Genomic DNA, 25,815 nt, shown 5'->3' with positions numbered 1-25,815 from the left:
GACCAACGAAGACGCGGCTGGAAACGCCCCTGAAAGTGGTGTGATGCCAACCTGACTGTCGCCCGCCATAAGGCTCAACAAGCTGGAGTGATTGTCTGGGGTGCCATCCCTTCTCATAACAGGACCCATTTAGTCGTCATTCGCGGCTCCCTTACAGAACAGCGGTATGTCGACAACATAGTTTACCCCATTTTGTTGCCCTTCATGGCAAGCCATCCTTGGCTAACATTTCAGAAAGATAATGCCTGCCCACGGATGGTGCGAGTTTCTGGTCTTCACGCTTGCGAAAGCTTACTTTGGCCAGTAAGGTCGCCGTATCTGTCCCCAATTGAGACGTTTGGATCATTATGGGCAGGGCCCTTCATCAATCTGGGGATTTTGACGATCTTACCCGCCAATTGCACAGAATTTTGTTCGATAGCCGTCAGGAGGACATCCAACAAATCAGTCACCGCCAAGGCGAATAACTGCTTGCATAAGGGACGTGGGTGGACCTTCGCATTATTGACTTACTCAGTTTGTGACACTCTTTCTGTTGATTAAATCAACCAGTTCTTCTGACATTGTAATAATTTATTTCTCTGTACAAGTACGTCTAGCAATTTCCGTACCGTTCGAATAATTCCTTCATCGTGACTCTTTCTTTGTCACAGTATATATGGGATATAGGATAAAAAGCCATTCAAAGGCAATAATCGATGTAAAATATATTACTTGCGTGGGTTGGCTCTCTTGGTGTAATGAGACTGGCTCCACCTATTAAGTGAAAATGACATACAATTTTCTCAGTACCTGAGAACGTAGATACACTCCTGGAAATGGAAAAAAGAACACATTGACACCGGTGTGTCAGACCCACCATACTTGCTCCGGACACTGCGAGAGGGCTGTACAAGCAATGATCACACGCACGGCACAGCGGACACACCAGGAACCGCGGTGTTGGCCGTCGAATGGCGCTAGCTGCGCAGCATTTGTGCACCGCCGCCGTCAGTGTCAGCCGGTTTGCCGTGGCATACGGAGCTCCATCGCAGTCTTTAACACTGGTAGCATGCCGCGACAGCGTGGACGTGAACCGTATGTGCAGTTGACAGACTTTGAGCGAGGGCGAATAGTGGGCATGCGGGAGGCCGGGTGGACGTACCGCCGAATTGCTCAACACGTGGGGCGTGAGGTCTCCACAGTACATCGATGTTGTCGCCAGTGGTCGGCGGAAGGTGCACGTGCCCGTCGACCTGGGACCGGACCGCAGCGACGCACGGATGCACGCCAAGACCGTAGGATCCTACGCAGTGCCGTAGGGGACCGCACCGCCACTTCCCAGCAAATTAGGGACACTGTTGCTCCTGGGGTATCGGCGAGGACCATTCGCAACCGTCTCCATGAAGCTGGGCTACGGTACCGCACACCGTTAGGCCGTCTTCCGCTCACGTCCCAACATCGTGCAGCCCGCCTCCAGTGCTGTCGCGACAGGCGTGAATGGAGGGACGAATGGAGACGTGTCGTCCTCAGCGATGAGAGTCGCTTCTGCCTTGGTGCCAATGATGGTCGTATGCGTGTTTGACGCCGTGCAGGTGAGCGCCACAATCAGGACTGCATACGACCGAGGCACACAGGGCCAACACCCGGCATCATGGTGTGGGGAGCGATCTCCTACACTGGCCGTACACCACTGGTGATCGTCGAGGGGACACTGAATAGTGCACGGTACATCCAAACCGTCATAGAACCCATCGTTCTACCATTCCTAGACCGGCAAGGGAACTTGCTGTTCCAACAGGACAATGCACGTCCGCATGTATCCCGTGCCACCCAACGTGCTCTAGAATGTGTAAGTCAACTACCCTAGCCAGCAAGATCTCAGGATCTGTCCCCCATTGAGCATGTTTGGGACTGGATGAAGCGTCGTCTCACGCGGTCTGCACGTCCAGCACGAACGCTGGTCCAACTGAGGCGCCAGGTGGAAATGGCATGGCAAGCCGTTCCACAGGACTACATCCAGCATCTCTACGATCGTCTCCATGGGAGAATAGCAGCCTGCATTGCTGCGAAAGGTGGATATACACTGTACTAGTGCCGACATTGTGCATGCTCTGTTGCCTGTGTCTATGTGGCTGTGGTTCTGTCAGTGTGATCATGTGATGTATCTGACCCCAGGAATGTGTCAATAAAGTTTCCCCTTCCTGGGACAATGAATTCACGGTGTTCTTATTTCAATTTCCAGGAGTGTATTTTGTAACCGTTCAACAGTATAGTCCAGTGTACGTCTCTGCGCAATTTCCACTTTACTTCTCTCCAATCGACACCTTCTACTTCTTCCTGCTCTTCTTCGTCTGCTTCTGCACCAACTACTACTGTCACTACTATTATTGTCACTACTACTACCTCTGCTACTACGATTACTAATACCACTATTTCTACACCATCCTATATAGCCACGCATCATTTCCTTTTTCTTTAGCCCCTCCCTCCTGGAAACTACCCTCTCGACGCGTTCCTTTCCTGTAATACATTGATATACCACTACGTGAGAATCAATAACACTCATGCGATTTGCAAGTAGGAACCAGTTCTATACCTATATTCTGTATCAGTCAGGAATTTTTCTACTTTTTTTAACTTTCGGCGTAACAAACCACCCTCGTTCAAGCAATGGCCTTGTGAAGAGGTCGGAGGAGCCGACAAAGGTTCAGGGCACTCTCTTTATCTTGGGGTTAGAAACTGTCCCTAAAAGGCTGAAGAATCAACAATCATCAGCGGCATGAGAATGCAGAAGGCAATGGAAACCATTGCTTTAAAGAGACAAAATAAGTATCCACAGGACGTGTGGCCTGTAACTGAAAAAGTGCAATGTTGATCTCTCCATTGCCAAATGATTCCGGACTAGTCCCCAATTCGTATTTCTGGGAGTGGTGCGCCAAGTGGGAGACAACCGCCAGAAGATGATGGAATAACCAACGAAAGGTAACTTTCGACGAGACAGGACGTCCAATGTCAGAGGCTTGAACGTGATAGGGAAGCTAGAAAGTCTGAAAACGGAACTACTAAGGCTCAGTCTAGATATAGTGCTACCAGTGAAGTGAAATTGAAAGAAGACAAGGATTTCTGGTCAGACGAGTAATATCAACAGTCACAGAAAATGGTACAACGGGAGCAGGATTTGCTTTGAATGGGAATGTAGGGCAGAGACTGCGTTACTGTGGACAGTTCAGTGACAGGTTTGTTCTCTTCAGAATAGACAGCAAACCAACACTGACAGCTGTAGTTCGGGGACACATGCCAACATCGCAAGCAGAAGATAGAGGAAGTGTATGTGAACAGTGAAATGGCAATTCAGTACGTAAAGAGAGATGAAAATCTAATAGTCATGTGAATGCGGTTGTAGGGGAAGAAGAAAACGAAAAGGTTATGGGAGAATTTTGGCTTGGTAGAAGGAATGAGAGCGCAGGAAGACTGAGTTCTGCAATAAATTTCGCTAGTAATATCGAATACCCTGTTCAAGAGTTACAAGAGGAGGAGGTATACTTGGAGAAGGTCGGAGTATACAGAAAGATTCCAGTGGTCGACATTCCATATGGTCAGCCAGAGATTCCGAAATGAGATATTGGATTTGAAGGCGTATCCAGCAGCAGATATAGACTCAGATCACAATTTAATAATGATGACGACTAGGCTGATGTAATAGACTATTCAGGAAGCGTCAATGCAGAAAGAAGTGGTAAGATAAGTACTGAGGAATTAAGACATACGCTTGAAGTTCTCTGATGATATAGATACTGCGACAAGTAATAGTTCAATAGCAGTTCAGTTGAAGAAGAATGGACATCTCTAGAAAGGTCAATCACAGAATTTGGAAAGAAGAAGGTAGGTACCAAGAAGTTATGTGCGAAGAAACCACGTGTAAAAGAAAAAATATATATATACTTCAGTTGATCGACGGAAGAATGGAGTACAAAAATGTTCAAGAAAATCTAGGAATACAGGAATGAAAGAAATTGGATGTGCTGAGAAGCTAAGACGAAATGGTTGCATGAGAAATTTGAAGAAATAATATAAAAAAGACATGCTTGTCGGAAGGACCGACTCAGCATACAGAAAAGTCAAATTAAAAGCGAGGGCAACAATCTTAAGAGCGGAACAAGAATCGTAGTGTTAAGTGCAGAGGATGGAGCGGGTAGGTGAAAAGAGTAGATTGACGTCCTCTATGAGGGGGAGAATTGTCAACATCCTTCACACAGTCCCGGAGATAGCAAGAGCCAACAAGTGCAACAATTATCGCAGAATCAGCTTAACAGTTCATGTGTCCAAGTTAATGACAAGTGTAAAATACAGAAGACTGAAAAAGAAAACTGGGTATCTGTTAGATGATGATTGATTGGTTTGACTTTATGGATGGTAAAAGCGCTAGTAAGGCAGTTTTGACATTGCAATTGATAATGGATGCAAGGCTGGAGGACAACGGAGACATGCCCGTAGCATTCACCGACTTAGAAAAAGCGCTCGACAGTAAAACTATTTAAGATGTTAGAAATTCTGAGAAAAATACGGGTAAACTACAGGGAAAGACAAGTAATATACATTAAATACAAGAACCAAAATGGAACAAAACGAGTGGAAGATCAAAAATGAGTGCTCAGTTTAACAAGGGTGTAAGGCAGGGAAGCAGTCTTTTGCCCTACTTGCGAAAAAGTGAGAGAGGATGTGTCACTCTCCCTGTTTTTCATATTGAAGCCTACTCTTTACTGTTGATTTTAACCGAACACATCATTTTTGTGAGACAACTGGAAGCCAACATGAGCAGGTACTGATGTGAGCATGTAGATTGTTAATGCATGTGGGGTCCTTATGGTGACTCTCATTCGAAAAGCATTTAATGGAGTTGAGAACAAGCAGACAGTTTGGTCATTTAACAGTAAATTTTGCTGTGGACGTTTGGGGCTTGGAAGCCATATGCCGTTATCAGGGCAAAGAATATCTCGAAGCATTTATTGGGAACAGAACGATGGACCCAAGAATTTCTTACTGTTGGCTGAAGATATGAAAAACGGCCTACCTGGATCTACCCGTTAGGCGCCTCTAGCCATAGCAGGGGCAGGGAAGCAAGAAAAATTAAGGTCACGTGGCCAAGGTATCTCGACAGTGTCGTGAACGTCCTTTGTGAACAGGGATAGTGACCATAAAAATTCGTTAGTTTCTGTGTTCACTGTAGACCAGATGCTATCGAGAAAGCTGTCAGCTAATGTCATCCGTCTGCCTGACAAGGCTTTTGTGAAGCCTCAGGCCTTCGAAAGCATTCTGGAGTGGAACGCAACATTTATGGCAGCTCTGAAATGGTATATGGTGGGACAATGGTCGGACATGCTGTAACAGTTGGACCGTCAAGATAATGATCTCTGTGATCAATTTGTTGTTCACTTTAGGGATAAACAGAAACTCAAAACGTGCTGCCTAATGTGGCTGTGGGAAGAAAAAGTAGGGAGCACTATGTCTTCTCCTCTTTGTGCGGGAATTCACGAGTCATGGATTGGCTGCTTCTCCAGAAAAGAGAACAATATTGTTAACTTTGCTTAGGAGTAACCGATGGGTAGAGCAGACGAGTTAGAGGGGAGAAATGGAGCCTGTTGAGTCTTGTGATCGGCACAAAACCTTTATAAGGGTAGTTGCATGAGTGAGTGCTTTTTGGGGGTTTACTTAGTCTTCTGATTCCGACTCCAGTCTGGAGAGGATTATAGTCTTAGCTCTTGTTATGAGTGGGCTGTTCATGGAACATTTTTCCTGAGCATGACGTCACACACCGAGCGAGGTGGTGCAGTGGTTAGACACTGGACTCGCATTCGGGAGGACGACGGTTCAATCCCGCGTCCGGCCATCCTTATTTAGGTTTTCCGTGATTTCCCTAAATCCCTCCAGGCAAATGCCGGGATTGTTCCTCTGAAAGGGCACGGCCGACTTCCTACCCCGTCCTTCCCTAATCCGATGAGACCGATGACCACGCTGTCTGGTCTCCTTCCCCAAACCAACCAACCAACCAACCAACCATGACGTCACACTGGCATTCGTCTTGACTGGGGAGCCTGTGGTGAGACCTGTCATCTTGGACAACTCGCTGTGCCAAGAAAATCTTACTCATTTCAGGTATGCCGCCTTCACGTTTGATCTTCTTGTCTGCACTGTCGTTTAAGTGAGTCAAATTGGTCCATGGCATGACAGGTAAACAGAAGTGTCACAGTCTCGAATCTGCCTGATTTCAGGGTTCCATTACAGAGTAATTGCAGACCGTCTAACAGATCGCCAGTAGCGACTTTGCACATCTCGTGCCCGTGATACGGAATTACAGGCGCAGCACATCGCTACTCTGCAGACGCTTGCTCCATAACCGTCAATTGAGACAGCGTTACACATCGAGAAATGGGTGTAGTATTGCTCCTCCAGCTTGTTAGGGCAAACAAAATCACAGTCTTTCCACTTGTTCTCAGCTGCACCAGCGTAGTAGCATAGTATAACTTCGGTGTAGAATAAATCCATCAAAGTCAGTTCAGCGTTAGATAATGTCAGATTGCGTTATCCATGGTTTGAGTCAGAGAAAAACAATTCAATCAGGCCATAGCTAGTCTTCGCCAATCAATCACCATGCAGTGAAGTGTTAACTATTTATTGCATCTATTTGTGATACCAACAGATCATGGTTTATTTGTCACCTCGCTTCACTTGTGTTGTTCGTTCTATTTTACGATCAATAAATTTTGTCATAATTTTTTATATAAAAGATCAACCCTATGTTCATATATTAATAACCGATCAGTAATTGACTACATTAATGGCCATTTACTTAAATTATTTCAGAATTCAAGTTCATTTAGATTTCGTTAAAAGTGATGACCTCTAATGCACGCTGACAACAACAACCAGTCAAACGGAAAAATCAGTTTAGCAGACGCATGGGCCAGGTAGAAAAGTGGAGGGCTTATTAGTAAAAATGATTGCTGTCAGGGCATAAAATCCTAGTCGTCTGTACCCTTTGAAATCATACCGCAAGACCTTTGTAGTCTTGCAGAAGCAATTGCAGAAGTGGAGGAGAGGTTCAAGAATGCGATTATATCAGGGTAAAATGAAATCAATGATAAGATTCATTTATGACATTGCTGTCCTCAGTAAAAGCGAAGGAAAATTACAGGATCTGTTGACTGAAGTGGCCACATTTCGGTGTGTAGAATGTGTGTCGGAGCTGCAGGGAAGCCTGGTCTGGAAGCCAATGCATACGTAGCTGAGTGGCAGCTGGTGGCTACCGACAACATGGGGGCGGCGCTAAACACAGGACGGATGGTGTGTTGCTACTGCCCGGGAGGGCTATGTCTGGAATACATGGACATAGCTGTCATTAATGCACTGTGTCCTGAAAAAAAAAAAAGGTTGCGCAAGGAAGCTTTCAAGCATTGTAGTTAGCAGTCTTTGACGTTTGTTATGGATTTCGCGGCTCACAACGTTGGATTGGTTTAGTTGAGTGCTTGGTGTATTTGAAAACTGTGCAGCTGATCCCTCGGTTCCTAGTATAGATTATTGGGGACGTAATATTGATAACACACTGATGTTCCCTACCTCGTTCAGTCACACAGTGCTAATTGTGGGAAGACCTTGGGGCAGTCTTAAATTATCGTATTTTATTCATGATACTTACGAGGACTAACGTTTAGCTGTGGTAAGGACTCATACGATCTGATGTCATTCAAATTGTCAGATGACATGCGTGTAATGAAGGAAGGTTTTCTATTGCTGTCAGCTTTTGACTTAACTCAGCATTTTGGTATAACTGATTCACATTGTTGTATTTATTCTGAGTAAAAATTATGATTCTGATATTGTTTTATAGCTCTTGGATTAGGGTTTTAGTGTTGTTGATTATTCTATGATTGTAAGACTTGTCACAAACGTTTAGCTCTACTGTTAGCAAACTAAATGAAGTGATCTTGTGGCATTGATGGCCGGCAGGCCACGTCCAGGGGATTATGGCCGCCGGGTTGCAAGTCTTATTTCACGTGACGACACGTTGGGTGACTTGTGCGTTGGTGAGGATGAGATGCTGATGAGGTCAACAAATCACTCAGTCCACGAGCAGAGAAAACCTTCACCCTGGCGGGAAATCTATCCCAGGCCCACTGCATTTGAGGTAAACAAGTTACCACTCAGCTAAGGAGGACGACTCCAGAGTCAGTGATCTGTTGATAAAGCTGTATCTCTCAGAATATTTTTGTATTATTGTTTTGGGAGTTACTGTTATTGATTTTGCTTAAATTCTTGTGCTCTTCTAGTGTAAGAGCTTTAAGATTATTTTGCTTGACTGTGTTCAATAGCTGTGTCACCAATAGACGGTCACTACTGAATTACACATCATTTGGCCTTCACAATCGGTCTCGTAAACTGACATACGGCCGGGAGAGCGGTGTGCTAACCAGATGCTCCTCCATATCGGCATCCAGTGAGGCCCGTGGGTTGAGGATGATACGGCGGCTGGTCGATACCGTAGGGCATTCAAGGCCTATTAGGGTGGAGTAGGAATGAATTTTGTAATGTAATTGAAAGTACAGAGTGTTGCAAAATGAATACAGGGGTTTTGAGGCTTTGCAGCATTTATTACATTCAATTTACAATTATAAATATTTCACCACATTGACCTCACTGAGTCGATAGGGGAGCTCTTCCCAGACCTTGATAATTTCGTTTGGAGTAATAGTTGCAACAAATACGTCAGTCCTGTTTCTTATGTCTGACAGACTTGCTGGTAGCTGGGGCACTTAAACGTGATCCTCTATAATCATTCAAAGGTAAAAACCGCACTGTCTCAAGCTCTCTCATCCAGCCTCTTGCAGTCAACCCAACAGTCGGATACCCGTGGTCTAGGGGTAGCGTCTTTGATTCATAATCAAAACATCGATCCCCGCCACTGTCTAAATTTTGAAAAATAATCAGCATTGGCGGCCGGAGACTTCCGGTATAAGAGGTCAGCCTCATTCTGCCAACGGCCATAGAGGGCGGAGGAGCGGATAGAGGTTCAGGGCACTCTCTTGTCCTAGGGGTGGGAAATTGCCCCTAAAGGCGGAAGAATCAGCAATGATCAACGACATGAGGATGCAGAAGGCAATGGAAACCACTGCATTAAAGACACGTAACGTGTATCCACAGGACATGTGGTCTGTAATTGAAGAAGTGTCATGATGATCTCTCTATTGGCAAAAGATTCCGGAATAGTCCCCCATTCGGATCTCCGGGAAGGGACTGCCAAGGGGGAGGTTACCATGAGAAAAAGATTGAATAATCAACGAAAGGATAACGTTCTACGAGTCGGGGTGTGGAATGTCAGAAGCTTGAACGTGGTAGGGAAACTAGAAAATCTGAAAAGGGAAATGCAATGGCTCAATCTAGATATAGTAGGGGTGAGTGAAGTGAAGTGGAAGGAAGACAAGGATTTCTGGTCAGATGAGTATCGGGTAATATCAACAGAAGCAGAAAATGGTATATTAGGTGTAGGATTCGTTATGAATAGGAAGGTAGGGCAGAGGGTCTGTTACTGTGAACAGTTCAGTGACCGGGTTGTTCTAATCAGAATCGACAGCAGACCAACACCGACGACGATAGTTCAGGTATATATGCCGACGTCGCAAGCTGAAGATGAACAGAAAGAGAAAGTGTATGAGGATATTGAAAGGGTAACGCAGTATGTAAAGGGGGACAAAAATCTAATAGTCATGGGCGACTGGAATGCAGTTGTAGGGGAAGGAGTAGAAGACAAGGTTACAGGAGAATATGGGCTTGCGACAAGGAATGAAAGAGGAGAAAGACTAATTGAGTTCTGTAACAAGTTTCAGCTAGTAATAGCGAATATCCTGTTCAAGAATCGCAAGAGGAGGAGGTATACTTGGAAAAGGCTGGGAGATACGGGAAGATTTCAATTAGATTACATCATGGTCAGACAGAGATTCCGAAATCAGATCCTGGATTGTAAGGCGTACCCAGGAGCAGATATAGACTCAGATCACAATATAGTAGTGATGAAGAGTAGGCTGAAGTTCAAGACATTAGTCAGGAAGAATCAATACGCAAAGAAGTGGGATACGGAAGTACTAAGGAATGACGAGATACGATGAAGTTCTCTAACGTATAGATACAGCAATAAGGAATAGCGCAGTAGGCAGTACAGTTGAAGAGGGATGGACATCTCTAAAAAGGGCCATCACAGAAGTTGCGAAGGAAAACATAGGTACAAAGAAGGTAGCTGCGAAGAAACCATGGGTAACAGAAGAAATACTTCAGTTGATTGATGAAAGGAGGAAGTACAAACATGTTCCGGGAAAATCAGGAATACAGAAATACAAGTCGCTGAGGAATGAAATAAATAGGAAGTGCAGGGAAGCTAAGACGAAATGGCTGCAGGAAAAATGTGAAGATATCGAAAAACATATGATTGTGGGAAGGACAGACTCAGCATACAGGAAAGTCAAAACAATCTTTGGTGACATTAAAAGCAACGGTGGTAACATTAAGAGTGCAACGGGAATTCCACTGTTAAATGCAGAGGAGAGAGCAGATAGGGTGAAGATTTGTCTGATGTGATAGAAGAAGAAACAGGAGTCGATTTAGAAGAGATAGGGGATCCAGTATTAGAATCGGAATTTAAAAGAGCTTTGGAGGACTTACGGTCAAATAAGGCAGAAGGGATGGATAACATTCCATCAGAATTTCTAAAATCATTGGGGGAAGTGGCAACAAAACGACTATTCACGTTGGTGTGTAGAATATGTGAGTCTGGCGATATACCATCTGACTTTCGGAAAAGCATCATCCACACAATTCCGAAGACGGCAAGAGCTGACAAGTGCGAGAATTATCGCACAATCAGCTTAACAGCTCATGCAACGAAGCTGCTTACAAGAATAATATACAGAAGAATGGAAAAGAAAATTGAGAATGCGCTAGGTGACGATCAGTTTGGCTTTAGGAAAAGTAAAGGGACGAGAGAGGCAATTCTGACGTTACGGCTAATAATGGAAGCAAGGCTAAAGAAAAATCAAGACACTTTCATAGGATTTGTCGACCTGGAAAAAGCGTTTGACAATATAAAATGGAGCAAGCTGTTCGAGATTCTGAAAAAAGTAGGGGTAAGCTATAGGGAGAGACGGGTCATATGCAATATGTACAACAACCAAGAGGGAATAATAAGAGTGGAAGATCAAGAACGAAGTGCTCGTATTAAGAAGGGTGTTAGACAAGGCTGTAGCCTTTCGCCCCTACTCTTCAATCTGTACATCGAGGAAGTAATGATGGAAATAAAAGAAAGGTTCAGGAGTGGAATTAAAATACAAGGTGAAAGGATACCAATGATACGATTCGCTGATGACATTGCTATCCTGAGTGAAAGTGGAGAAGAATTAAATGATCTGTTGAACGGAATGAACAGTCTAATGAGTACACAGCACGGTTTGAGAGTAAATCAGAGAAAGATGAAGGCAATGAGAAGTAGTAGAAATGAGAACAGCGAGAAACTTAACATCACGATTGATGGTCACGAAGTCAATGAAGTTAAGGAATTCTGCTACCTAGGCAGTAACATAACCAATGACGGACGGAGCAATGAGGACATCAAAAGCAGACTCGCTATGGCAAAAAAGGCATTTCTGGCCAAGAGAAGTCTACTAATATCAAATACCGGCCTTAATTTGAGGAAGAAATTTCTGAGGATGTACGTCTGGAGTACAGCATTGTATGGTTGTGAAACATGGACTGTGGGAAAACCGGAACAGAAGAGAATCGAAGCATTTGAGATGTGGTGCTATAGACGAATGTTGAAAATTAGGTGGACTGATAAGGTAAGGAATGAGGAGGTTCTACGCAGAATCGGAGAGGAAATGAATATGTGGAAAACACTGATAAGGAGAAGGGACAGGATGATAGGACATCTGCTAAGACATGAGGGAATGACTTCCATGGTACTAGAGGGAGCTGTAGAGGGCAAAAACTGTAGAGGAAGACAGAGATTGGAATACGTCAAGCAAATAATTGAGGACGTAGGTTGCAAGTGCTACTCTGAGATGAAGAGGTTAGCACAGGAAAGGAATTCGTGGCGGGCCGCATCAAACCAGTCAGCAGACTGATGACAAAAAAAAAAAAAAAAAAAAAAAAAAAAAAAAAAAAAACTAACTTATGCCAATGAGACAGTGCCCTATCTTGCTGCAAAGTAAGGTCCAGTTTCTTCGCACTGAAGGAAGAGTGATAGTTCTAGCGGATCAAGATAACAAACACTAGTTAAACTGCTTCACCTAGAAAGGTCCATAAACGTTCCACTGGCATACGGCACGAAAAACATCCACTTTAGGCGAACCTCGTGGCAACAGTATCATCTCGTGTGGATTTCTTGCGTCCCAGACGCCAGAATCATGTATGTTCGCATTACAACTTAGATGATATGTCCATTGATCACTGAAGATTGCTCGATCCAGAAAATTTTATGCGGCGACATTTCGTTTGCAAACTTGATACGTAAACCGCTTTAGAGCTTATAAAAACTGCAAACGAGAAGAATGTAGTTGTAAGCGTTTCCTTAAAGGTCTTCACATAAACATCACTTCCCAACTAGCCTTCAGAACTGACTTCTTGGGGCTGCGCGTGAAACACTCTCTCGCTCGTACAACACGTTCTCCAGTCATTATTGGTCGTGCTGCATTCTTCCCTTGCAAACACAAACGGTGTCTTCAAGTTGATGATACCATCTACGAATGTTGTAATCACATTGAGGATAACAATGGAGCTTGACATGGAATACACTCTGTACTGTAACAACAAAAACAGTCTGTTAGGCACAAAAAGATATCTGTTGTCTACTCATCATCTTCGCTACTGGCGCTTTTTAACGGAAGAAACAGGAAGCAGTGCCTGTATATATACAAACAAAACTGTTTGAAATGCTATTTTTATTGTAAGATGAATCTAATAAATGGGACAGTGTCTTAAAAACTCGACATTCATTTTGAAGCGCCCTACAATCTTTTATTTTATTTTTTTATTTTTACGAAGCCTCGTATTTCTGGCACGATTTGACTACATTTATTCCTAATGAGACGGCGGAACTCTTACGTGTTAGAGGTAAAGTATTACCATTGCAGGGCCTTAGACAGGCATCGGTGTCAGTCCAAAAGGTACAAGAAGGCAGAAGCCCGCTGTCGGACATACTGGATTACTTTTCGCCGGACAGAGTGCTCGCTATTAATTCGCACCCCGCCTAGCTGACAGCGGGGGACGGGGATGGGCGCAGATGGCGCAGCCGAGCAGCAGGAAGTGTGGAGGGCAGAGGGGCGGAAAAGCATGGGGGGGGGGGAGGGGAAGGCGTGCTGCCGGCGCCGATTCCGCCAATACGTCGACAGAGAGTCCGCCGAAGACTGATGCCGCTAATAGGTCTGCGTCACGTGAACGAGTGCCGAGCGGCACGTCAGCCGCCGCTGCAGGGGCAAAATTTGGCAGCGATTTAACGCCGCGGGACGTGTGCTCTGTCCAAGATGGAGCGTAAACTGACAGCGTGCGTCAGGGGGATGCGTGAGGGAGTATGGCCGGGTCGGGGTGCGGTGGGGGTGGGGGGAGGGGTTAGATGGGGGGAGACGGCGCGAACGCAGCTAACCGGCGATCGAGCGATCCGTAAAATTCCGACACTCCGTCGCTGCAGTTGGGCGCGCCTTCTGCCTCTTACTGTGCCACATTCCTTACGTGTGCCAGAACTTTACAATTCTGTGCTCCTTACGCGGTAGAACGAGAGAAGTTTAGAACATTCACCTGAAACAGCACAAGGAACTATTGGATTTATTTCATTTATGATCACCCACTATAACGTAGTTGTTGAATGAAAATCTCCTGTTTCAAAACAGACTTCTAAGAAACTAAGCTGAAATGAAACTTCCTGGCAGATGAAAACTGTGTGCCGGACCGAGACTCGAACTCGGGACCTTTGCCTTTCGCGGGCAAGTACTCTACCAACTGAACTACCCAAGCACGACTAATGCCCCGTCCTCACAGCTTTACTTCTGCCAGTACCTCGTCTCCTACCTTCGAACTTTACAGAAGCTCTCCTGCGAACCTTGCAGAACTAGCACTCCTGAACGAAAGTTTGGAAGGTAGGAGACGAGGTACTGGCAGAAGTAAAGCTGTGAGGACGGGCAGTGAGCCGTGCTTGGGTAGCTCAGTTCGTAGAGCACTTGCCCGCGAAAGGCAAAGGTTCCGAGTTCGAGTCACGGTCTGGCACACAGTTTTAATCTGCCAGGAAGTTTCATATCAGCGCACACCCCGCTGTAGAGTGAAAATTTCGTTCTAGAAACTTAAGCTAGCTGTCTTTGTCTATTCAGGGCACTTTAGACAAAGATGCCCAAGTTGTTAATGTGTCCATTGACTTCCGGATGGCATTCGATGTAGCTCACCGCACTGTCGTTTAATGAACAGAATACGACCCGACTTTTGACTGTATTCATCAATTCCTAGCACATAATTCAATACTTCGTTTATAAGGGTCCATTTTCCTCAGTCAGCCTATAGAAGAAGCGACTTTTACAAACTAATGAAACAATTTATTGATTCTTGGATAATATTTTCTCATTTTTTTGAAAAATTCAGTCATCATTAAGCCCCCGTTCCCAGGAGATGGAGTTGCTCTATCCAGAATGAGGTGTGCCCATAACGAAAGTCGTGCTCTCTGCAAGTCTTATCTGAAATAATAAAAACAAAAAAAGTTTCCTAACCTATAGGATATTGCGTACGGAGTAACAGCACATTTTTCCGAAATTTGACGAAATAATATAATAGGAGATGTTTGAAACATAAATGTATCTTTGTCATTCCCTTTCGATCAGTTTTTGAAATAAGTAATTAATAAATCAATCTGAAACAGATTAGACTATTACGAATTGTGGACATGCTCGGGGAGTATTTCATCCAAATATCAGAAATACATCTTCATTACTGTGCCAGCAATCCATTCCGTCATGTTGAAATGCTCTGTATTTGAATTGCAGACTATAGGACTTTCGTCATGGACACACCTTATCTTGGACTGAGAAACTCCAACTCCTGGGATTGGGGGCTTAATGATGACCGAATTTCTTTAAAAAAATCGGAATCTGTTGTCAAAGAAGCAATAAATAACACGCGAAAAGATTTATGATGATTCCTGCATTCCTTTCTTTCAGGAAACTCGTAAAAGTCGCTTGTATTGTAGGCTGACTAAGGAGATTGGAACCTTAACATAGCAACATCGACAGACAGCTGACTTACGTTACCGTTTACAGTCCACATGAATGATATAATGGATAAGTTGGATGCTCCGAGAGGGTATTAGCAACCTACTGTTGCTTATAGGAATTTGCGAGACATCTCCCAGTACCTACTGCAACCTACATCCTTCTGAATCTGCTTAGTGTATTCATCTCTTGGTATCCCTCTACGATTTTTACCCTCCACACTGCCCTCCAATGCTAAATTTGTGATCCCTTGATGCCTCAGGACATGTCCTACCAACCGATCCCTTCTTCTAGTCAAGTTGTGCCACAAACTTCTCTTCTCCCCAATCCTATTCAATACCTCCTCATTAGTTACGTGATCTACCCACCTAATCTTCAACATTCTTCTGTAGCACCACATTTCGAAAGCTTCTATTCTCTTCTTGTTCAAACTATTTATTGTCCATGTTTCACTTCCATACATGGCTACACTCCGTACAAATACTTTCAGAAACGAATTCCTGACACTTAAATCTACACTCGATGTTAACAAATTTCTCTTCTTCATAAACGCTTTCCTTGTCATTGTCAGTCTACATTTTATATCCTCTCTACTTCGACCATAAACAGTTATTTTGCTCCCCAAATAGCAAAACTCATTTCCTAAACTAATTCCCTCAGCATCACCCGACTTAATTCGACTACATTCCATTATCCTCGTTTTGCTTTTGTTGATGTTCATCTTATATCCTCCTTTCAAGACACTGTCCATTCCGTTCAACTGCTCTTCCAAGTCCTTTGCTGTCTCTGACAGAATTACAATGTCATCGGCGAACCTCAAAGTTTTTATTTCTTCTCCATACATTTTAATACCTATTCCAAATTTTTCTTTTGTTTCCTTTACTGCTTGCTCAATATACAGATTGAATAACATCGGGGAGAGGCTACAACCCTGTCTCACTCCCTTCCCAACCACTGCTTCCCTTTCATGCCCCTCGACTCTTATAACTACCATCTGGTTTCTGGGCCAAAACGTGGCTCTTCATTATCAGTTCCTGATACTCTCAAGGAATGTATGTGGACAAGCATCCTGATATGTGACTGATGGACATTTAAAGAAAGGTCTATAAGTAACTTGAATTTATTAGCGTTTGTTATCTGCATATATAATTCGCCTCGCGTTTTGGCATTCCCAACACTGAATGATACGGAGTAAGATTAAATTCGCCCTACGGCGCTATTAAATTTAATTGAATAAATGCGTACACAATTTCATGGGCATCGAATATTGAGGTGCAGTCTGATATACGGAACTCTGGGGACAATACGATTACCTTATTTCACAACTACACGTGGACACTGATGTTCTCGATCACACGAGAGCAGGCTTTTAGTGGCATTATGTGAGGAAATGGTCTAAACACTGGAGGAGAATCGTAACACGAAATTACGCAACTAAGACCACGAGAACAGATAAATTGCATGCAAGGAGAAACATTGCGAAAAGTGTTACCTAACTAGTGGGCTGCTCCAGATTGGCAACAGGTAGACGAAGACTCCTCTTATTCAACACCACATGGTGATAATTACAGCTTGCACAAAGGAAATAGTAATGGTTCCTATGCAGGTATCCCGCTGCTGCAAAATAAGAACACTAACGCGGCTCAAAGTCAACTGTATAAGGTCGTCTGAAATTTACTTAAAATATCCCAACAAATGGAATTTCTCATGAATATAAGAGTAAAATCACTTATTCCATTACTCTCGATGGAGTCTAGGTACTAACGACCGCTCTGTGAAGTGAATGATCACAGGTCCAGCACAGAGTCTTTCACTTTCGAAGCTCTGGAGCATAATGGCCCCTCTTCCACTCTGTACTCTAACGGTCCCGCTTCCCGAAGGAAAGTGGGCGGAAATTTGTACCTGTTACCAAACCTGAATCGCATCACCTGTTTCTGCGAGGTCGCAGAGTCCTCTTGCAGTAGTGACGCTACTAAGTTGGTAGCGCAAACCACCAGCTTTCTATCTACGCTTAAGAAGGAGCATCCTTTAAATCAGTCAGACTTGCCAACTACTCAAGATCCACAACAGGAGGTGGAAAGGTAATGAAAGGGGGCTGATTTGCATCATGATTAAATAAATAACACCACATTTCCATTCTCCCGTACCCGACGCTATGAGTGTTCAGTAATACATGAAAGGAAACACAATTATGACAGATACTCAACGACACAGATGTCTTTACATTGCATTATTACACGAATTAAACAAGATTGTCAGCGATGGAAAACTTTGAAACACTTTTGCTAACGAAAGGGAAGTGGTGCTAAGTGCATCCACTGTAGATACAAGGCTACTGTGTTGGGGCGTGGAATCGGCTGATGGATTACCTGCTGGTTCAAAAATGGCTCTGAGCACTATGGGACTTAACAACTGAGGTCATCAGTCCCCTAGAACTCCAACTACTTAAACGTAACTAACCTAAGAACATCACAAACATCCACTCCCGAGGCAGGATTCGAACCTGCGACCGTAGCGGTCGCGCGGCTCCAGACTGAAGCGCCTAGAACCGGTCTGCCACACCGGACGGCTCCCTGTTAGTCCGAGCAGCGTATGTAACCAGAAACAGCGAATTTCGGCGCGTAAACGACTGCTGCGATTCAGTGCCGGGTGCACTGCGATGAGGCTGATGGCATCCCAGGTAGAGGCTCCGATCTCGACCGCGAAACTCTCTTTCTCCAGTGACCGGACAGGTAAGATTCTAACAACTAGTCTCTGAAAAAAATGGTTCAAATGGCTCTGACCACTATGCGACTTAACTTCTGAGGTCATCAGTCGCCTAGAACTTAAAACTACTTAAACCTAACTAACCTAAACACCTCACACACACCCATGCCCGAGGCAGGATTCGAACCTGCGACCGTAGCGGTAGCTCGGTTCCAGACTGTAGCGCCTAGAACCGCACGGCCACTCCGGCCGGCCTAGTCTCTGAGAAAGTTCAGAATGGCTCTCCTGCTTTCTCTTTTGCACGGCTGTGCCAGAGCTTCTACTCCGATGTTTCAGTGACTAGCCAATCGTGGCTCAACAACAATTTTTCCGCCAAGCATGACTATCAAGCAAAAATTGCAAATCTCCTAGTAGAAAATTTCGTGACCGTAGCTGATAATGACAGTTCTTTCCGCCAATCTCCATGGCCGCCGTAATCATGAGCTGGTGTAAGATTCAACCTTCCAATAACAGCGTCCGCGACGTTACTGCGCGGGTAGTCTCGGGTGTGGGGAACCAACGAACTAAGCTAATTACACGGTATGTGTGAGACGTCGTCGTGGCGCACCCGCCGTTGAGACGGACGCCCTCTTCCGCGAGGCCCCAGCAGACAATGCCATAGGCTGTAGCATCTCTCCTCCGTCCTCTCTCACAAACCAAGCCGCTTTGCATAACAGCGTTCGCTCTCGTAAAACGGTGTCCAGGAAGTCCGCTAGACGCCCACTGCTAACTTCAGAAGGTGAGCTGCGGGCGTTGTCTTAGTCGCCTGTCCCCACTCTATTCACCCCTGGGTCGGCGTGGCTATTTTGTAGGCCGGTCGCATGTCTGGAAATCTGTCAAATTTCTTCCCTCGCCGACCACGCTCAAAGCTGGCAGCTGATACCTGCAGATGGCCCGCAATCTCGGGGATAAAATGGTGTAATGGTCAGCATTTCTGCGTAGTAAGCAGAAAGTTCTGGCCGTCGTACAAATTTTAATTCATTTCTTCAGCTTCCACTATTGTCGTACATAAAGATGAGACTCAAATGTCTCGGGGAAAATTTAATTATAAGATCTATACGATTACCTGTGGTACAGGCCTTGTCCATTACGTCCAACGCTGGGGTGCTATTCCATTGCCCCAGAGCGCTGGCGATAGTGACAATTTAGGGGCAAAATAAACTGAAGATATGAACCGAAGTCTGTGTTGGGTAGGGCATTCCACTTGAGTAGTTCGTTCAACAGTGTTGACCGTAAAGTTGCTTGCCATGCAAGCTCAGCATGTTCTGTCGAAAGGGGGATAGGGGGGGGGAGGTGGTCTCTGCAATAAGAAAAAAAACTGTTTGAAAGGATCAACAACGAACTTCAACGGACGTTATGTGACGTCCACTGCGACCGAATGCACCGAACAATAACGAACAAAATGCATAAAACTGTAGTGCTGCTATAGTGTAATGGTCAGCATTTCTGCCTACGACGCAAGAAGACCTGGGTTCGAGTGCCGGCCGTCGGAAAAGTTTTAATTCATTTGTTCAGCTTCCAGCATTACAATAATGATAGGTGGACTAGCGTCATGGGTGTACTACCATGTGTGGAGGGCCAGAAGCTCTGCCATCTAGCACACACACACACCCACGCACACGGAATATTGGTAAAGACTGAACAGAGCAGAGATCAAGGTGATGAAAAACAATGGAGAGGTGACCAGTGACTGGCTTAACACCAACACTGGAAACAACAGAGAATGAAGTGAAAGAATTCTCGTATATAATTAGCTAAGATTACACATGATGGCTGAAGCAACGAAGATGTCCAAAGCAAACTGTTACAGGGGAGGCAAGCACTTTCCCACGAACTTTAGTAGCATTAGATATTGATATGGAACCGAGAAGAATGCGTACTTCTCTAGAACATCATTCTACAGAAAGGAAATGTGAACAATCGGAAATTCGGAAAGAAGAAATTATAAGCTTTTAAAATGAGGTGCTATCGAAGAATGTTAAGAGTTAAGTGGACAGATAAAGTAAGGAAAACTTACGTATTAAAAAAGAATAAGTGAGAATAGAAGTCTGTGTAAAACACTTATCAGAAGATCGGTCACGTTAGTGGAGTATCTGTTGCAACATTCTGGAGTGATTAATCTGCCCCTTGACGGGTCAGTATAGGGAAGAATATAAAACAGATTCATACTAAGGTACGAGTATACAAAACAGACTAAACCAAGTGAGGTGGTGCAGTGGTTAACACACTGGATTCGCATTCGGGAGGACAAAGGTTGAAATTCGTGTGCGACCATCCTAATTGAGGTTTGCCGTTATTTCCTTGAAATCGCTTCGGAAAAATGCTGTCATCGTTCCTTTGAAAGAGCACGGTCACTTTTTATCCCACACCCCAAATTTGAGGTCCATCTCTAATAACCTCGTTGTCAACAGAACGTTAAAACCCGCCCTTTCTTCCTTCCTTCAAATCAGAACACAGAGGGAATATTATTAAAAGGTCGGGCCAAGATTGGAAAAGGTGACAGACAGTATCAACCCAGTCGAAAAGTTGATGAGTTAAAAAAATAAAAAAAGGAAGCGTTTCAGGCCAGTCATGCTCATCTTCGGGTAGATCTTGTAACGAAATAAAGTTCACTTTTCTTATAGTTATCCTTAGGAAGGACAAAACTCTTGAGTGTAATTGAGCAAAAACAATTGTGGAAAATCCAAACTCATTAGTGGAGGAAATCGCTGTTTCGCATCGCAGAGACAGCAGAAACAAAATGTAAGGTACAAATGAAAAAAAGTTCCTATAATTTCAGATGAAAAGATTTATTTTACTGAGAAGCCGAACATAATAATAAACGCTAACATACGACACACCCCAGAAATTATAAAAACACTGAACCATAGAACAGTTCTCTAATTAAAATAGTCCGCGTTGTCTGAGCGTTTTACCAATGATGAACACTCTGCTACAACTCGAAGGTTGAAAACTACTTGCGTAATACAGGGCACTTAGAAGCGATCAGATTTCATAAAAAATATAACATGATGATGATGATGCAACAATCGCGATTTGAAAGTCATCAGAAACACAAAAAACCGAAAAATAGACATTTTCAGACAGTAGAATGAAAAGATGATATAAAATGGAAACAGATATAGAAGATCAAGGTAAGGGCTCCAGGTTCAAGTTCCAGTCCGGCATTCAGCTATAATGTGCGAAGAATTTTCACATAAGTAGTAGTTCACTATTCGAAATTGTTGGCACTTGTGAATTGAAGAATTATTCTCATAGAGGAACCTGTAAATCTAGAATGAATTAGATGTCATTCTTAAGCTACTTTGATAATAGTTTCGCAATAGATTGGAGATTGGCAACAATGAGATAAGGGGGTCGTAAACTGTAAGTTATAATAATAAGAAATAAGATCGCACTTTAGTAATGTAGCAGAATTACATGCAGAGACAGCATTGTATGACAGAGAACCCCCAATTCATTCAGCATCATCGTTGTGTCCGATCCAGTATTGATCATCGCTAGTAAGCTAATGCTGACACTACGTATACGCTTTCATGAACATCTCGACCTTATGATAACGGTGGTTGCTGAAAGGGTACCGTTTGTAGATTGACTTTTCGTATTGATTTGACGTTTTCAGATGTCTTTTTCATGCGAGAGACTCAGTAGGGCTGGAAGTGCGCATCGGCCAAAGATCGCGGTGCCGTAACAAAGTCGGCACCACGTAACGATATCATACAAATTAACTGTTCCGGCTTATCAACAAGCTCCGGCGCGAAGATGTAGGACACAACAGCAGAGAAGGCTTTTAGACGACAAATCTTTAACATATCTTTTAGACGACATAACTGTCTTGCGGTTTCTTCTTCAAGATAATTCTCAGCCGCATTGTGTAGGGGCAATGAAGATGATCCTGCATCGTTTTCAATTGGAAATGTTTGATTACCCACAATACAGCCCGTAATTCTGTCCCTCTAATTTCATCTCTGCTCACATGAACCGCTGGTTATGAAGACAACATTTTGGCACAGACATCGAGCTGTAGGCCAGGGTAGGGAATTGGCGGAAAGCACTGGGAGATGCCTTCTATAAAGAGGGTATTGTAAAGTTGGTACAACGCTACGACAAACGTCTAAGTCGGACCGGTGACTATGGAGATAAGCAGCTGGAAGTTGTAGCTAACTGTTGCAAATAAAACAGTTTTGATTTTCACTGTGGTTTCCATTTCGCGACCTGTCGTTACTTACTTTCCGGATAGCCCTCATATATCGTGCACATTTAGCATAGCAGCAGGCTCTGCTAAATGTACAGATGACACCACAGTGTCTTTACACCAGATCCGTATCGACAAGTGTTTGCCCAAGAGCATTAAAAGGATCGCAGCATTCGCGCCGCTGCCTGCCAGGGCAAAAGGAAGCACAGACGAGGGAGCGTTGGTCGTGGATTCGCTGGACTCAGGATCGGGAAGAATGGCTGTAACGGTGTAGAATGGTGTGACGCCTGAGGGGAGTCAGTGATCAAATAGCAGTGCGCACGTTTTTTTAAGGGATGTAATTTTTAATTCTAGTAATTTTCTTTGTGATGGTTTAGAAAACCCATTTCCACAAGCACTTATCATCCATTGGCGCCGTATGCAAATGGCAATGGTCTTACTCTCGCATATCACGCCGAAACAATCACAGTTACATCTAAGAAACTCTGAACAGTCCCACAATTTATCTGATAAGATATTCCAAGGTAATCGGTGGAATCTAGGCCCGAGACGCAACCACTAACCTCCGGCGTCGCTTTCCGACTGCCACTTTGTTACCTTAACACGGAGTAGAAAAGTGGTTCCTTGAGTTGACTTCTGGATTCGACCAGCGACCGTCTTCTTACATGGCTGATGTAATCCCAAGCAACCAAGGATGCTACACAGTACGCTCTCTGTTCCGCAGATTCCAGATTATTTACGCCCTCTCGCTCACAGTCAAACGGTGAAAGTTAACCTGTGGAGCTGACTATATAAAAAGATTAAGAATGTATGCAAAATCTAGTTTACTAACAACACTTATTTTCCCAAAACAAAGACATAAATTATACTAAGCAAGTTTTTATATTATACCATATACAACTAACATTTGGTTTAAAACTGCAGTGGACAAGGATCCCTGGTGGTAGAAGTGAGTCAAGTACTCTGGCCCTACTTCGTGCAGCGATGTAACTTGCAGCTGACAAAATGTGTGCGGCAGAGGCGAGACATGAGGCGGTACCTGTGAATCGATCGCGGAGACGAAAGAAACACAAAAATCTCATGGTCTAGCGGTCAGGCAGATGGATCACAATTTACTCGCTACCAGAGCCCTGAAATAATGGTAGATTTCAGTGTGTGACACACCTCTTCGCTGGTCATACCAAGGACCAATTTGGCTCACTTATACGACAGAGCACACAAGGATACCAAACGTCAAGACTGGTAAACCAAAAACGAATAAGTGTGCTCTCGGCAAAGAGTAGCCCGAGACGTTTGAAGTCACACTGTCGGTACACCAAGAACTTCACCCAAGGCTCCCCAGTCTAAATTACTCGCAAGTGAAGTCAGTCTTAGAACAGGTCCCAAGCACCAACCACACATGCCAGAACATCGACCAGAAGTCTCCTACCAGACCAAAGTGCAGCCCCCGACTGCTTCACAGCTCTCCCGAGAAGAAAATCGGTTTTCCCACAAAGTGTACAAACGACACCTTCCACGCCATCTTGAGCCAATTACAGGGCTCTGGAGGTGCTAAATCTCCCCTCCCACCCAATAGCACTAACTCCTGTCGAAGCAGGGCAAGAGTTAAGAAACCCATGTCTCTGCAAAAAAGGAAAACACCAATTACTGGCTTTTTTAAGTTTTCGCAGAGGGAGAAGAGACGATTTCCTCCGAAGTCGCATCGCTTCCCACAGCAATAAGCAAACAAATACAATCTTATAAATCTTTATCTAAATCACCTGTGCCTTGGAGCTCATTAGTCCTGGCTAGCCGGCCGGAGTGGCCGTGCGGTTCTAGGCGTTACAATCTGGAGCCGAGCGACCGGTACGGTCGCAGGTTCGAATCCAGCCGCGGGCATGGGTGTGTGTGATGTCCTTAGGCCAGTTAGGTTTAATTAGTTCTAAATTCCAGGCGACTGATGACCCCAGAAGTTAAGTCGCATAGTGCTCAGAGCCATTTGAACCATTTTTTAAGTCCTGGCTATGAGGTGTAATAAGGATTCCACCTCTAAGCGTTTCTTATACAACCGAGGTGGCGGGTGGAAGTGGGTCACAGGCCTATTCGCAGTATCAGCAAACACAAAACTTGTGAATTTTTATTGCGCGTGGCTCTGCACACAATACCCGGTATACGAATCCTCTGTGTAAATGCGTCCGCCGGCCCCGGTGGTCTCGCGGTTCTAGGCGCGCAGTCCGGAACCGTGCGACTGCTACGGTCGCAGGTTCGAATCCTGCCTGGGGCATGGATGTGTGTGATGTCCTTAGGTTAGTTAGGTTTAAGTAGTTCTAAGTTGTAGGGGACTGATGACCACAGCAGTTGAGTCCAATAGTGCTCAGAGCCATTTGAACCATTTTTTTTTTTTTTTTGTAAATACGTCCCTTCAGGCTGTCACCCTCAGCCAAACCTTCAGCTTTCGCCAATGCAGGTAAAGTGGGATTGTTCTGCTGGAGACCCGTCTCGACAAGGGGCTCCTCTGTCTGCCCTGTATGGCTGTGGCCCTGTCCAGCAAGATTTACTAAGGGATAGACTCGCTGCCAGTTGCTGTCAGCTCCAACATGCCGTTTTTATGAGCTAAGAACCATAAATATACCTCATGCTTTTAGCACTCTACAGTGTCCATCTACATCTGCTGAGGCCGTTAACATTCTAGAGTCCAGCTCAAGGTGCATCAGATTGTAATAAAATCTTTAATAATTTTCTGTATATGAGCAATGGGGGAGAGAATAACTTGTCCTCTCTCAATGGAAATATATTGCCTGATATTGTATAATCTTACATATCGCTCCTTGCATATTTCCTATTAACGTAATTCAGATGAGAGGTGCAGTTTCACCTGTTCTGTGTCACCGCCCCAGAGTTGTATCAAATCCAGAATACTAAATGCCACAGCATGTCCTGGTTGCCATCTTTGAGCCACAATTTTCAATGCTGCCACATCCACAGCACAGCATATCCACTTGTCACCATCATTCCATTACATTTCCTCCTGGTCGCTGCCTTTGTGACACAGCTTTTTTGTGCTGCTACATATGGGCACCACATCTTGCACATCACCACCATCATGCATCAGCTTTTGCGTGCCACTGTCTCTGTGATGTCTGTCATCCACGATCTCCACTCTGAACTTCAGCATCTCCTGATCACTACCTGAATGGAAATATAACAGTATTTCTGTGCCACCATCTCCGTGTCACAGCACATCTACACTGCTGCTGCCGTGCTACAGCTTTTCCGTGCCTCAACCACCTACCCCAGAGCATCATTTTGTAGCAATGAGGGAGAAAAATTTGAAGATAGTGAAGCAGAAGTTTCCATTCTTTCTTTCTATTTCGCATCATCAGCCACGGTCGACACAATTACAAATTCGCAGAGTGATAGTGGATCAGAGGGTGGAGGTAGTAACGCAGAAAACCGTAGAAGACAGTGAAAAGAAGCAGATATAGAACGGCAATGGATGCCAGTGTCTCAATATTCATTACACTTGAATGCTAAGGATGCTAACTGTGAATAAATCAAAATTTCCAGATAATACTGAATAGTTAATATCGATTATAAATGAGAAAAACTGGATTCGAAATTTGGAAGCTA

The sequence above is a fragment of the Schistocerca nitens genome, chromosome 5, assembly GCF_023898315.1.
Source record: "Schistocerca nitens isolate TAMUIC-IGC-003100 chromosome 5, iqSchNite1.1, whole genome shotgun sequence".
Lineage (NCBI taxonomy): Eukaryota > Metazoa > Arthropoda > Insecta > Orthoptera > Acrididae > Schistocerca > Schistocerca nitens.
Note: the sequence above shows the minus strand (reverse complement) of the source record.